The sequence below is a fragment of the Cygnus atratus genome, chromosome 2 (genome assembly GCF_013377495.2).
Source record: "Cygnus atratus isolate AKBS03 ecotype Queensland, Australia chromosome 2, CAtr_DNAZoo_HiC_assembly, whole genome shotgun sequence".
In the NCBI taxonomy this organism is placed as follows: domain Eukaryota; kingdom Metazoa; phylum Chordata; class Aves; order Anseriformes; family Anatidae; genus Cygnus; species Cygnus atratus.
This window is the reverse complement of record NC_066363.1, coordinates 139102848-139115093: the sequence shown is the minus strand read 5'-3', so window position 1 is coordinate 139115093 and position 12246 is coordinate 139102848. Positions and strand designations below refer to the sequence as shown.

General features: G+C 47.8%; 1 protein-coding gene across 2 annotated transcripts in view; it reads left to right on the top strand.

Annotated features, from left to right (window-relative positions):
* The window catches only part of NCALD (neurocalcin delta), a 124156-nt gene that overhangs the window by 69708 nt on the left and 42202 nt on the right, over window positions 1-12246 (top strand). Inside the window, exon 1 of one of the 2 annotated variants that reach the window (XM_035546407.2) lies at window positions 9103-9497. The exons of the other annotated variant lie outside the window; for it this stretch is intronic. The gene's annotated coding sequence lies outside the window, so the exon portion shown is untranslated. Of the gene's footprint in view, window positions 1-9102; window positions 9498-12246 lie in introns of those variants that run through there. 2 annotated transcript variants of the gene reach the window in all.

The following is a 12246-nucleotide window of genomic DNA, read 5'->3' as shown; positions in this document are numbered from 1 at the left end:
ACCTTGTGGCTAATTTCACACTACTTTTCGGTTATGTGAGTCCCAGCATGACTTGTAGAGTAAGGTGGCAGGATCAGGAGCACAGCTGGCTCAGTTACCTTGTGCCATGCCGCCCAGGTTGCTTTGGAAACCACTGCACAAATGCAGTCCAGCTGGCAGAAGGGTGGAAATTTCAAGAAGACCAAGTTCCCCCATGCTTTGTGAAAACTGGTCACTTGTTGAGGAAACCAAAATTAATAATCTCTCACCCAAGGATGCACAGGGAGAGGTCAGGACTTCTTCACTCAGTTTAATCAGTTAGGACACTGCTGGATTGGCCATGGAGAATGCAATGAAGACCAGGGTTGCTACCAGCATCATTTCTGGTCCAGCTAGCATGACCAAAACTGCCAACATGGAGTTGAAGATAGGGCGTAACTAGCCTAGAGGCCCTGAGGATGAGCTGGGGGCCCCTTGGGGGCACTTTGGAAATAGAAGAGAATAGAAGAGAAAACTGAGAGGATTTTGGAGCTGTTTGTAGGTATGGGGGAAATCTGGGAGCCTTGCAGTGAAGAGTTGTTGTGTACGCAGAGCAGGTCTGCAGTCACTGCAGTGGGGAACACAGGGTCCACATGATGTGGCTCTAGAGGAAACCAGGTTTCACTCTTGGTTCTCAGAACAACTTATCTAAAGTGAAAATTACTGCTGTTTTGGAAATTGTAATGTGGGACTCCTGCTACCCTAAGCAGATGGCTAGAGCAACACCATATAGGCAGATCCAATTTATCAGCAATACTTAATCACCATCTCCAAATAACACTTCTTCAATAATCAGATAACAGTGAGTTTGTCTGGGCAATGTAGGGATATTTTTTTCCGTTTCTTTGTCCCGTTTCATAGCAAAATGGATTTATTTTAACAAGTAGTGGGAACCACAGCTTCTGCTGATCCTAAGAGCTTTCACTGTTGCATTTACTAGCATTATTTTCATTTTAGCAATGCATTTCTAATGGCTTGTCTGCTTTGCTGGCTGTTTTCAAAATCAAAGGTAATGAACATAAAGTGAGAGAATGAATTTTTTCCTTTTGTTTTGACTTTCCCCCCTTCTTTTGATCAGCTCCCTCCATCTGGTCCTTGCCTGTCAGTGTCAGGGTGGCACTGACTGTCCTCTGTAGATGCAGTTTATTGTGTACCCTCAATTTTACTGCTCTATGTTTATTGTTGCTAATTCACCAAGGACCTTGAAATCCAATAAAATTTGCCCCTTGGCAATGTGAAAATCTCCCTCATCCAACTTATTCTCCAACACAGAATTTCCAGGAGAGGAATCCAGGCTCCTTTTATACTGTTTTTGTTTTTGCATTGCCTAGTTATGAAACGTTGCATGACAACATTTTAAAATGGTGACTAATTACCAGCCTAGTGGAACCTGCTCCTTTTGCCTTTTAGGAATGAATTCTCCTGCTTTTTTTCCAGGACAGAAGTACCTTTCAGTAAAACAACTCAAGAGAGAAAACACTGCAGGCAGTTAAGAGAAGTCAAATACTCGAGTTGTTTCTCCCCATCATAGTGGACTGTAGCTTCAAGGAATTAATGCCCTTTGCCAAATACTTCACTTATCTTGAAAAGGAAAGTTTTGAGTCTTGTGTATCAGCCCAGCAGTAGGGTGCATGGGGAGATGCGTCATCACCTGCTTTTGTGTCCTCAGGGAAGTACTTGGGGGACAGGCAGGATGTAATTGGGTTCAGTAAGGACCACTGCTCCATACCCTTATGGCTTTTTAGAAAATAATTTTTGGCTCAGCCACTCTGATTGGAGCTGAAGGGAATGGTGCTGAGAAGCCAGGTGGGCTTCCAGTTCCCCAGGCATTTCCATCTCTTCCTAGCTGGAGTTTGCTTGTCCATCCAACTCTTCCTCTCTGACACTGTGACATGTTAGCAATGTCATCGCCACCAGGTTTCACCAGCACAATGGGCCACATTAAATAAAAACACTCTCAAGCTTGGTCCTTGAGGAGCTCTGCTGGGGTCTGCTTGCCAGCCCCGTCTGGGCTCAGCAAGTTATTGCTCACCAGCCAGTTCCTCCTCACTCACAAGCTTGCACTAATTTGTGTCATCTCTGTTTTAACCAGTAATTTCCCATATCGTGACACACTGGCTGGTTTAGCAGCACGTAGGTAAATCTCTTTCCCTTCAGCTAGTAAAGTTCTTTTGAAAGAAAGAACTTCTACCATCAAAAAAGTATGTTTCTATCAAAAATAGCTAGTGGCTTAGTTGGACACATCTGTTTGGTAAAGGTATGGGCTTGTATTCTTTTCCTCTGTGCTTGTTCTTCCCTTAAAAATTTGGTTTATGCTTTACATGCTACACAGACCATATAAAGTGCCCCCCTATTTGTATTACTTACAGTCCTTTTGTTACAGACAGTCTGAAGCACCCTGCAGTAGAAATAGTTGTTAGAAATACATGCTGCCAGACTTACCATTTCATTTCATAGAATCATAGCATCATTAGGTTTGGAAAAGACCTCCAAGATCATCTGGTCCAACCATCCCCCTACCAACAATATCTCCCACTAAACCATGTCCCTAAGCACCACATCCAACCTTTGCCAGCTCTTCCATTATTCTGTGACTCTTAGAGATCATCTGGCCCTCTGATTCAGGCACATTAAAACCCTTCAAATTCCATTCCATTTCAGGTTTGGCAATTTTCATCTCCATATTCTTAGCCAAATAAGCTACCCTGTCTTTGTCCTGCTCATTGTCCTCCGTTTTTACTGCAAGTGGAGATGAAGGGTTAAATTAGTTTGGGGACCATAGCAAGGCTGTCTTTAATTTGGACACTGCGTAATAACTGCCCTTCTTTTTCTCCTCATATTTATCTCACGAGGCTGGATACTGGGGTGAATTCCCTTTGCAAAGTTAACACTGTTTTGGGTTGAGATGTTACTCGACCTGTTTCAAAATTGCCAGTTGCTCATGAACCACTTTGGGACCTAAGCCATCCACCAGATTCGGCATTAATAAACAATCGGTCTTCTGTGTGAATCTTCTTGTATCTGCCCTTCCAAAAACAGAATTACGTAAATAAATAAACAAATAAGAAGATTTAATGGGTACACCAGCTGGAAAATGCTGCTCTTGCCCATGCTGCCAAGGCAAGCGTGGGCCACGGAGGCCGTGGAGGCCTGGGGCCGGTCATCTGGCTTGCCGAGGCCCTTCCCTTTGCCTCACGGTGACGGCTTCGAGTTTGCTCCAGTTTGTTTTGTTTTGCTGTGTCTGGTTGCTGGGATTTAGCACAGCTGAGTGACTTGCATTATCCCACTCAGAGATAATGTGGGAAAACAGCCTTGGTCGTCACTCGCTGAGGGGAGGCCAGGGACATCTGCTGTGGCTGGACAGTATCAGCCCATCGAGGACAGAAAGGTGCTTCGTGCGGTGAGGCCTGTCACCGGAGGTTTGAGTACGACATAGTTTTTGGTTCCTACCAAAGGCAGATGAGAGAAATAAATGCAGCAGATATTAAAAAAAAAAAATGTAACTGGATCTTGCAGAATTTGGCTGTTCCTAGCTTGCTTTCATTTATTCTTGGGGTATTTCTACATGTTTTTGGCAGGCACTTTGTTGGTTCTGTTTCACTTGTGCTCTGCAGCAACCAAGCATTGTCTGAGTGCGCTTACCTTCTTAGCTTCGTTTTCTCTGTGCCTGTGTTTTTTTACCATGTATACCGTGCTCAGGTGGCTTTCAGTCAGTTCAAACCAGGGGCAGAGTGAGTTCATAATCTGTCTGCAAAACACCCTGCATGTGTTCCCCCAGAGTAAACTGAAGCCAGCAGAAGGACTCCTGTTGACTTGCCCGAGCCTGTCCATGTTCAGGTTCACATAAAGCATCACACGGTTCAGAGCACAGCTAGGACACACAGCTGGTTGTCATGGCTGTTGCTCTGCACCCACCTCCCTCCACAGCATCAGGCAGTGCCAGGTCTGCAGAGCCTGTGGTACGAGGACAACCCCTACATCTACATTTGCACGAGCATTGCAGGCTTGCACCACAGGTATGGGACCAGCCAGCATCCACACGTCTGTCCTGTCTCACAGCAAGGTCAGGGGGATGCACCCATGCACCAGAGGTGCCAGATCTGGGGATTGCAGAGACAGCAGGAGTGCTGGAAAAGATGAAAATGTGGATTGTCCAGGGGATGCAGCTCGTCACTGCTGCTGGGGTTGGTGCTTGGGCACCGCTGGGTCATCCTGATCTCCTTTGGCAGAGGTGATGCTGAAGTAGTAGGGTTCCTCCACACCCCATAACGATGCCCTCTCCAGCTCCACCTTCTGCCTTGAGGACGTTTATCACAAATTTATCATCACTTATGTTTTGGGTATCAAAGGGAGAAAGGGGAAAAGAGCATGCTATCTAGGAACAGGCAAAGACAACCGGTGCAAGCCAGAAAATATATGCCAAAAATGCTTTCATTACTATCTCTTCAGCAGCTACTGACACCAGGAAGCCTTCCTCTGTTATCTGTGGAGGACGAAGTTACTGAAAGGCCTGCCAGAAGTGCTCTGTGACTGCAGCATGTGCAGGAACAGCCCGTTCCCCTTCCGAGAGTGAAACTCCAGGGCTTTCTTCGGAGCTCACATCTTCAAAGTGCTCTGGACCCTGCTTATCCACTAACAAGGAGTCAAGGGCATGGCAAAGCCTGGCCATTTAGAGGACACCCACCTAGCAGCCGGGAGCATCGATTAGCTGCTGCAGGAGGCACCAGGGGGTCTGGAGGGAAGGAGCACAGAGGTGTCCTGATGAGCACTGGCAGGGAAACCAAGCACAACCAGCTGTTCCTTGTGTCCAAAGCCAACCAAGATGGATTCTTCCCCTGTGGTCAGATAATGCTTCCTCAGGATCCTCTCTGTTTGCCTGTTTTTCACATTTACCAGGACCCTGATACCCGGTGATGGTCTAACACAAACAGCCTGACGTGTGTGTGCGGCCCTGGGTGGATGGCCACCAGGGCTGGGCTCTTCCCACGCCTGGTGTGCAGGGATGCTCAAACAGGCACCAACAGGGCTCCTGGGACTGGGTTACAATACTTAATCGTCCTTTAGGTGGGAAAAGGGGTCCCCAGTGTCAACAACTTATCTGCCTCTTGGGGCCTCAAGGCAATGGGAGATATTGTGCCAGGGCGGTGGTGCCTTCACCAGGGAAGGGTAAGGTGGCACCGGGACTTCTGAGTGCGGGCAGTGAGATGCCATTAAAGGTGCTCTGAAATTCTTTTTCTTCTTCTTCTTTTTTCTTTTTAATAAATCAGGCCATTTATGTGCTGGTATATTTAGCAAGAGTGTGATATAGTGTTTCCATGTGAGAGTGCAAGCTGGTGGTTAGTTATTACAAATTAAACACCAGCAGCTACTTAGATAAGATAAGCTACACGGGAGTGGATGGCAGCAGCTCAAGGAAAGGGGTAAGAAAATGTGGAGAAAAATGAGGGAGTGGAAGCACAGGAAAGGAAAAATGAGAAAAGAGCAAAAACATTTGAAATTTGCCAAGTGTGATAAATGTTGCGAAGATTTTTTTTTTAAAGCAGGAAATGTTCCTTTTCAATATAGGTGGGACTGAAATACAGATGACTGAATTCCTGTTACAGATTTCTGTTCCTTTCTCCCTGCTGGAGAAAGATTCATTTGGGAGCAAAAGGATATTTCTATCTTATTTCTTTGTTTATCTGCACCCGCTATCGCTGTGTGCACGGTTGGTTTCCACCAGGCTGTCAGGCACTTGGGCTCTCATCCAGCAAATACTTAAGCACACGTGTAACATCCCGGCCGGCGTAAGGTTATCCATGTGCTTGGATGACTTTGGGTCAGGATCTCAATATCTCTGCTGCTCAGATGTGACTTCCACACAGCAAGGAGGAGACGCAAAAGAGCCAGACATTTAGAAATGTTGTTGTGAGGCCACGGAGATCCTGGCAAGAGGGTTCAGGGGGTAATTCACTACCTGAAATATTAGTTTGATACTAGGGAAGAGAAAAAAAAAAAAAAAAAAAAAAAGCACATCAGTTATTTTCCAGAAAGTGCTGCTTTGGGGCATTGGAAGCAATCGTCAAATTCAGTCCAAATGAGCCAGATTAGGTTAAAACATGGAAATGGGAGCGGGGTGAGCAGTGGGTCTGAGAGCAGAGGGGCTGTGCTTCCTGGGAGGGTGGACGTTGGCAGGGCACATGATGCTGACCCCTCCTGCCCACACAGCTCTTTGCTGAAGCCCCACTGCAAACGAAGACCTTTGTCTCCAAATAGCCTTGCTTGTTTTAAAAATGTTCAAAATGCCTTCTTTGATCCAAAGCGATTTTTTTTTTTTCCCCCAGCAAGTTGCCAAGTAATCCATTCTTCTTCGATCCAAATGGCTTTTCCTTGGTTTCTTTCAGTTTGGCCCTCAAATGAGAAAAAGAAAAAAAAAAAAAAAAAGAAAGAAAAAAAAAAAGCAAGTGCGCACAGCTCAAACACATCAGTTAATGGGAAGCATCCACATTCGGCAGCAAAGTCAGTCTTCTGGCTGGTCCCTTAGGAGGCGCTGACGGCAATTACTAGATGATGGGGATTTTTTCCAGCTAGGAGTATTTCAGTTTTCATCCTCTCTCTCACGTTTTTAAACTTGTCTCCTGGTGCTTCAGTGCCCGTGAGGTGGGATCCCTGCCCCATCCAGCAGCCCTACTGCTGCCCAGAGGCCACCTCAGCTCCTCTCGGTCTCCTGGCTGAGACCAAAGACATCCAAAGACGTGGTGCAAGAGCTCTCCAGGAGCCCTGAGCAGCACACCCCTGAGGTGTTTGCAGGGGAAGGGATGCTCACTACCCATGCACACGCCTCCAGCCTGGTGACATCTCCCACTGCAAGGACGGGGAGTCCCCAAAACTGTGCTGCAGGCTGCTGCACGGGAGCCCAGGACTGCTGCTCCTGCACGGGGAATCACTCAGCCCCTGGGAGCAGGAATAGCACCACTGAAGAGCCCAGGCACATATACGGAGAGCACGGGGTTTTCTTACAGCGCTGCATTCCTGGGAAACCATCTTCCACCTGATTTGGCTTGAACAATAATTCTTTCACTGGGCCACCTTCAGTGAATGGGGTGGGCTGAGCCACTTGTGCTCATTGTTTTTCTCCCAACACCCCCTTTGCCTGCAATGCCATGTCAGCTGCATGACAACTAAAATGTCTTTTCCTGCGGGTTTTTTTTCCACCCTGTTTTTCTACAAGCGCAGAAGTCAACACGACAACATTTTGCTGAGCCCTGTTTCTGTCTCTTTTTTATCTGTACTTCTGATGCCAATGGAAACATTACCCCTCTTTCAAACTGCAAACTGCAGTCACCAGCAAAACACATTGGCTTTTTTTTTTAATGTAGTACATTAAAATCATGTCTTCTTGCTTCTTTTTTTCCCCCCTTCTATTTTAAAAAGCAGTAGAAGTCATGGATATATGAGGGAAGATTTCAGCACAAAGCACTTTTCTAAGCATCGTTCTTGTAAGAGAAAAGTCAAGTGGATTCCCAGCTGCCAAAACGATGGGGATCCTTTCTGAGGGCAAGCTTGCCTTGCTGACTGATACCGGGGCAGACTGAGCCTTCCGTGGGTTCAAAGACCAAGCCAGATAGTATTTCTGCTCCCCGTGTGTATTCTGGTTTATGGGCAAACAAATGTTATCTATTGTTAGCTCTGCAGAGCCAGAACAAGAGCGGGATGAAGAGCTGGACCCGGTCCCACTCCGCAGTGCTGTAACTGAGTGTAAGTTATCGCATATGTCTGGATGCGAGCCTGCTCGGGGTGTTGTAGATAGATACAGATATAGACAGATATAGATACAGATACAGATATAGATTATAGATAGCAAAGTGTGTGCTATGATCATGGCACATATTACTGTGCTCATTGATGCTCCAGCAGCCTGTCCATCGTGCTGAGGATGAGGGAGGTAAGGTCCTGGATGCAGGACGGACACATCTCCTGCACCAGGATGAGGAGCACAGTCCCAGGTGGATGAGACACGTTTGCTCCTCTGAGGGCTTCAGCCCTCAAATATAGTTTTATGCATTTTTCTAACTAGTGCCAGTGTCCCACTGCTTTGTGCTCACTTGGCTGACTGACACGACAAAAGACACAGATTTGGCACTGGGGGTTTTATCACGGAAAAGTGAAGCTAAGTCAGGGAATATCCACTTTTCTGCCACATTCAGCTGGATTTTGGGGCCTTCAAGGAATGAATTTTGTTGCTTTCATCTCTGGGTGGTGTACTGGTCCCTGCCCAGCCTTCCCCCAGCCTTAGCAAAACACCTTGTAAAATGCAGAGGTTATAGCGTCTGCTTTTGTGAAAAGGACTTTTAAAAGAGTTAAAGACTTTAAATTCTCCCCCATGTGCACACATTTCTGCCCAAGCAGCAGTTTGGCAGTAGCACACCATGCAGTGCCTGAGTGATCTTTTTCTAAACTGAGATCCCAAACTTTCTGTTGTGTTTTACAAACATTGCCATTAAATGGAGAAATATATCTGTGTGTTGTTATGGTACGGTTTTATTGGTCGGTGTTGACATGAAGCTTCAGCCCTCTGTGGTGGATTAACACATGTGGTTATATGTAACACATGTAGCATATGCCGGGCTTTTAAAAATCCATCACATTATCCTTGTTCTGCTAAACTGTCACAGGCTTTTCAGCGAACCGTGAATATTTTCTTTTTAAGGCAGGGTTTTTAGGCAGCTGGGGCTGCCTTGCTGTGCTGCAACCACTCCCTGTGCCCCTTCGCTTTAAGGAGAGGTACGAGTGGCAAGGCGGCGGAAAGATGCGCACCGTATTTCGTTCTGTCTGTTCATCCTTCCAGGCAGCCCGCTTATTTTAAAAGCATTTTCCAGTTATTTTGGGGGCTAGGTGAAGGTTGGGGAGGTGCCTGGGGTCAGGTGGAGGTGGGAGCTGCTTTGTCCTCATCCCAGGACATCCCGCTGGCCGTGCATCGCCGAGGCGCCCCGTATGCGGATGCCCCATCGCGTGGGTGCACCAGGCAGAAAAGTTTTGTGGTTTTTTTTCTTTTTTTTTTTTTTTTTTTTTTTTCTGCTGCATGTGGGGATGCAGGAGGAAGAGGAAGAGGGAGGTGCATTTTCTAGCGGGGACGCGTTCACCATCGGTTCGGTGCCGGGACGAGACCCGTCCGGCCGAGCTGCGGGAGCCCCGGGTGCTCGGGCCGCCCATGCTGGTTGGGATGCGCGCCCCGTGTGACAGATGACCTATTGAAATAATTTCGGAGCAGTGCTGGGGTTGCCACGACAACCAATGCTCTCTTGGCTTTCATCTGGCCATGTGACAGCCACTTTGACGTCAGCTGGAGGCAGAGCCTGTGGTTTCGGCCGCGCAGCCAAAGCCTTGTGAGAACCTAGTGGATGCTGGATTTATCCCCGCCGCCGCCGCCGCCGCTGCTGCTGTTTCTCAGGGGCTGCCAGAGCATGGACTATTAAAAACTTGCATTTCTGCAGTGTGAGGTAACCGTTTGCTTTATGTTCTCCTCAGGTATTTCCACCCCCCCCCCTTTTTTTTTTTTCCTTAAAAAAAAAAAAAAGGATAAAAAGCAATTTATCGTGACCGGTATTTCTTTCACTTGTTTGTTTTGGCTGGAAGTTTGCCTTGATGAACAAGCCCGGCGCTATCAGATAAATGCAAAGCAGCTTCCAGTTGCTTAATTCTGCGTGCAGACTGCTGAGCAGAGTTAAATTTAGATTAATGATCCGTGAAAGCAGAATAAAATGATATTGTTCTCGTTTGACACCGTAGGAATATAGATGAACATGAGCAATCCTAGGTTAACCCATCCGGGGGTTCCAAGAAACCGTGCCTAGGTATGTTGCTGCTCTGGGCATCTACACAGCCCTGTACCTCTGCTGGAACTTGGGTATTTCTTAACGCTGCCCGATCCGGGTGGTTTTGTCCCCATCGTGCGCAGGGAGCGGAAAGCCCGCGACAGATGCTGCTGGGAGCAGCTCGCTGCCGAGCTCCCCGAGTTGGCGGCCGTAAACCAGCTTTGTTCGCCCCCGACAGCTGGACACGGCTCGTACTTTCTGTCCTGGCTGGGGGCACGCTCTGGCCTCCCCGGTGCTCGCAGAGGGACGGATGGGGAGCTTCCTGAAAAACCATCCGCAATATGCCAGAATGAGCAACTTAGGCGTTTACCCTTTCTCTCACATGCACGGCTTTTCTGTCTGTATTTATTCTGCTGGGGGTGAAGAGTGGTTAGAAGGGCTAAAAAAGGAGCCGCAGCCTGAGCAGCACCATGGCAATTGAAAAATGAAATGCTATTTGGGTGTTTTGTATGTAAAAAAAAAGAACAGGGAGCTCGGTTGTCTGCGTTGTAGTGGCTCAGAGGAGGCTGTTTTGGAGGAGGTTGCAGGGTTGCTGAAGTTTAGTGCCGCAGACGGAGTTTGTCTGCGTGTGACCATCTATGTGTTCGCCTTGAGAACAGGCTGCAGACGAAGCATCGTGTGCGTTATTTCCTGGAAAAGTACGTTAGACCATTCTTATCTTCTCTAATTAAATACTCCCGTTCCCTTCCTCCCAAAGTTCAAAGGGTTTATTGATAATGGTAATGATTTGCTAAAGCAGCTGCCACTCCGAAATGACTACGGAGCTGCCAAACAATTTAAAACACGGTGCAATAAAAGATAAAAAAGGAAAAAAAAAAGCGTAAGAATTATCCTGATGTTACTAAGTGCAGCAGAAGTAAGTGTTTCAGAAAGGGAGCCAAGGCAGAGATTAAAACTTAAGGCACTTTTGTAAGGAAAGTTATGGCTTAGTGCTCTGGGTTTGGCAGCCTTAGCAGACCCACAAGGATAAATGCAGCTGAAACCCCTGAACCATTTCACTTGGCGTTATCTGCTCTTTCCAACGTAACTCTTGTGTCCGAATGATCAACGTTTTGGAGAGGGAAATGTTTTGAATTGTGTTTATTAAATTCTTCGCCTGATGCCAATGCATCAGTGTGTGAGAAATCCCCACTCGCTCCTCGTAGGTGCAGCTAACAAGGGTTTACAACACACGCGCAGCATCGCGGCGCTGGGACAGCATCCCATGCCTGCCCTCCGGGCTGCCCTTGTTTCACCGTGGTCATGGTCTGTGCCCCCTGCCAGCCTGCAGGCACCCCAGAAATGTCCACAAGGGGAAAAATAATCGAGGCAGCATTCGCTGAAAAGCTATTCCTTAGAAATATTTAAAAAACGGGTCCCTCGTCTCCAGTTTAATTGGCGTATCTTGCGTTAGCAATGCGGAGCAAGTCTTCATAAGAATGACAAATTGCCTCCCATGTCACCAGGAGGTTCCCAGTGGTGCTGGGTGGGAGTGTGAGAGGATGTGTCCTGCCTGGCTCCGTCCCCTCTGCGAGGCTCTGGGCACCCCACCATCCCCTCGGAGCCCCGGGGGCAGGGTGGCCGTGACAGCCAGCGAGGCAGCTCGCAGGTGCTGGAGTCTGCAATGCATGGGGACGGCACAGGAAGGGAAGTGAGAGTTGCTTGGCGTCCATGCGCTTCGTTCTTGTGATTTTGTGCTCTTGTTTTGTTGGTCAGCTCTGTACCAAACTCTTTCACCGAACGCTTGGGTTTTGCCGTGGTAGCGTGTGGATTTCCAAGGAAGCAGAGCACTAAGCCTCCCTCTGTCCCTTCGCCCACCATGAGAAAAGACCAAGCAGCCTTTGGGTTCCTGCCTCCTTCCCACCGCCGAGGAGCAGGAAGGGGACTGCTGCCCATCCCTCCTCTTCTGCCCGGTGCTGCAGCCTCAGGCTGCAAACTTGGGCTTGAAATCCTCCAACGCAAAGAGAAAAAAAAATGCACGGGCTTGGTGGCACTGCACCTTCTTCTGGGGACACCAGAGGGACCCCCACAGCTCCCATCAGCCCCAACAGCTCTTGCACCCTGTCCACAGGGAAGGGTGAGCAGCCCCATAACCACCCCGGCACTGGAGCACTTCACCTAGGGGAGACCCTGCCTGAAAACACGACCGAGAGCTCCTTGAGTCACTTCTCTCACAACTGGATGCAGGCGGGGAAATTAAAAACAGACTCAAGCTGTTGATGCCTCCAGCCTAGTAATAATAATACGCTCAGGCCCTTAGTGTGGTCTACCTTGATCTGGTTGAGTTGATGGGCAATGACAATCTAAATTTAGGCTAGGAGCATAATAAAACCTAAAAAAAAAAAAAAAAAAGCACTTGCAGCACAGAACGCTGACTCCTTCTTGCATTTCTCAG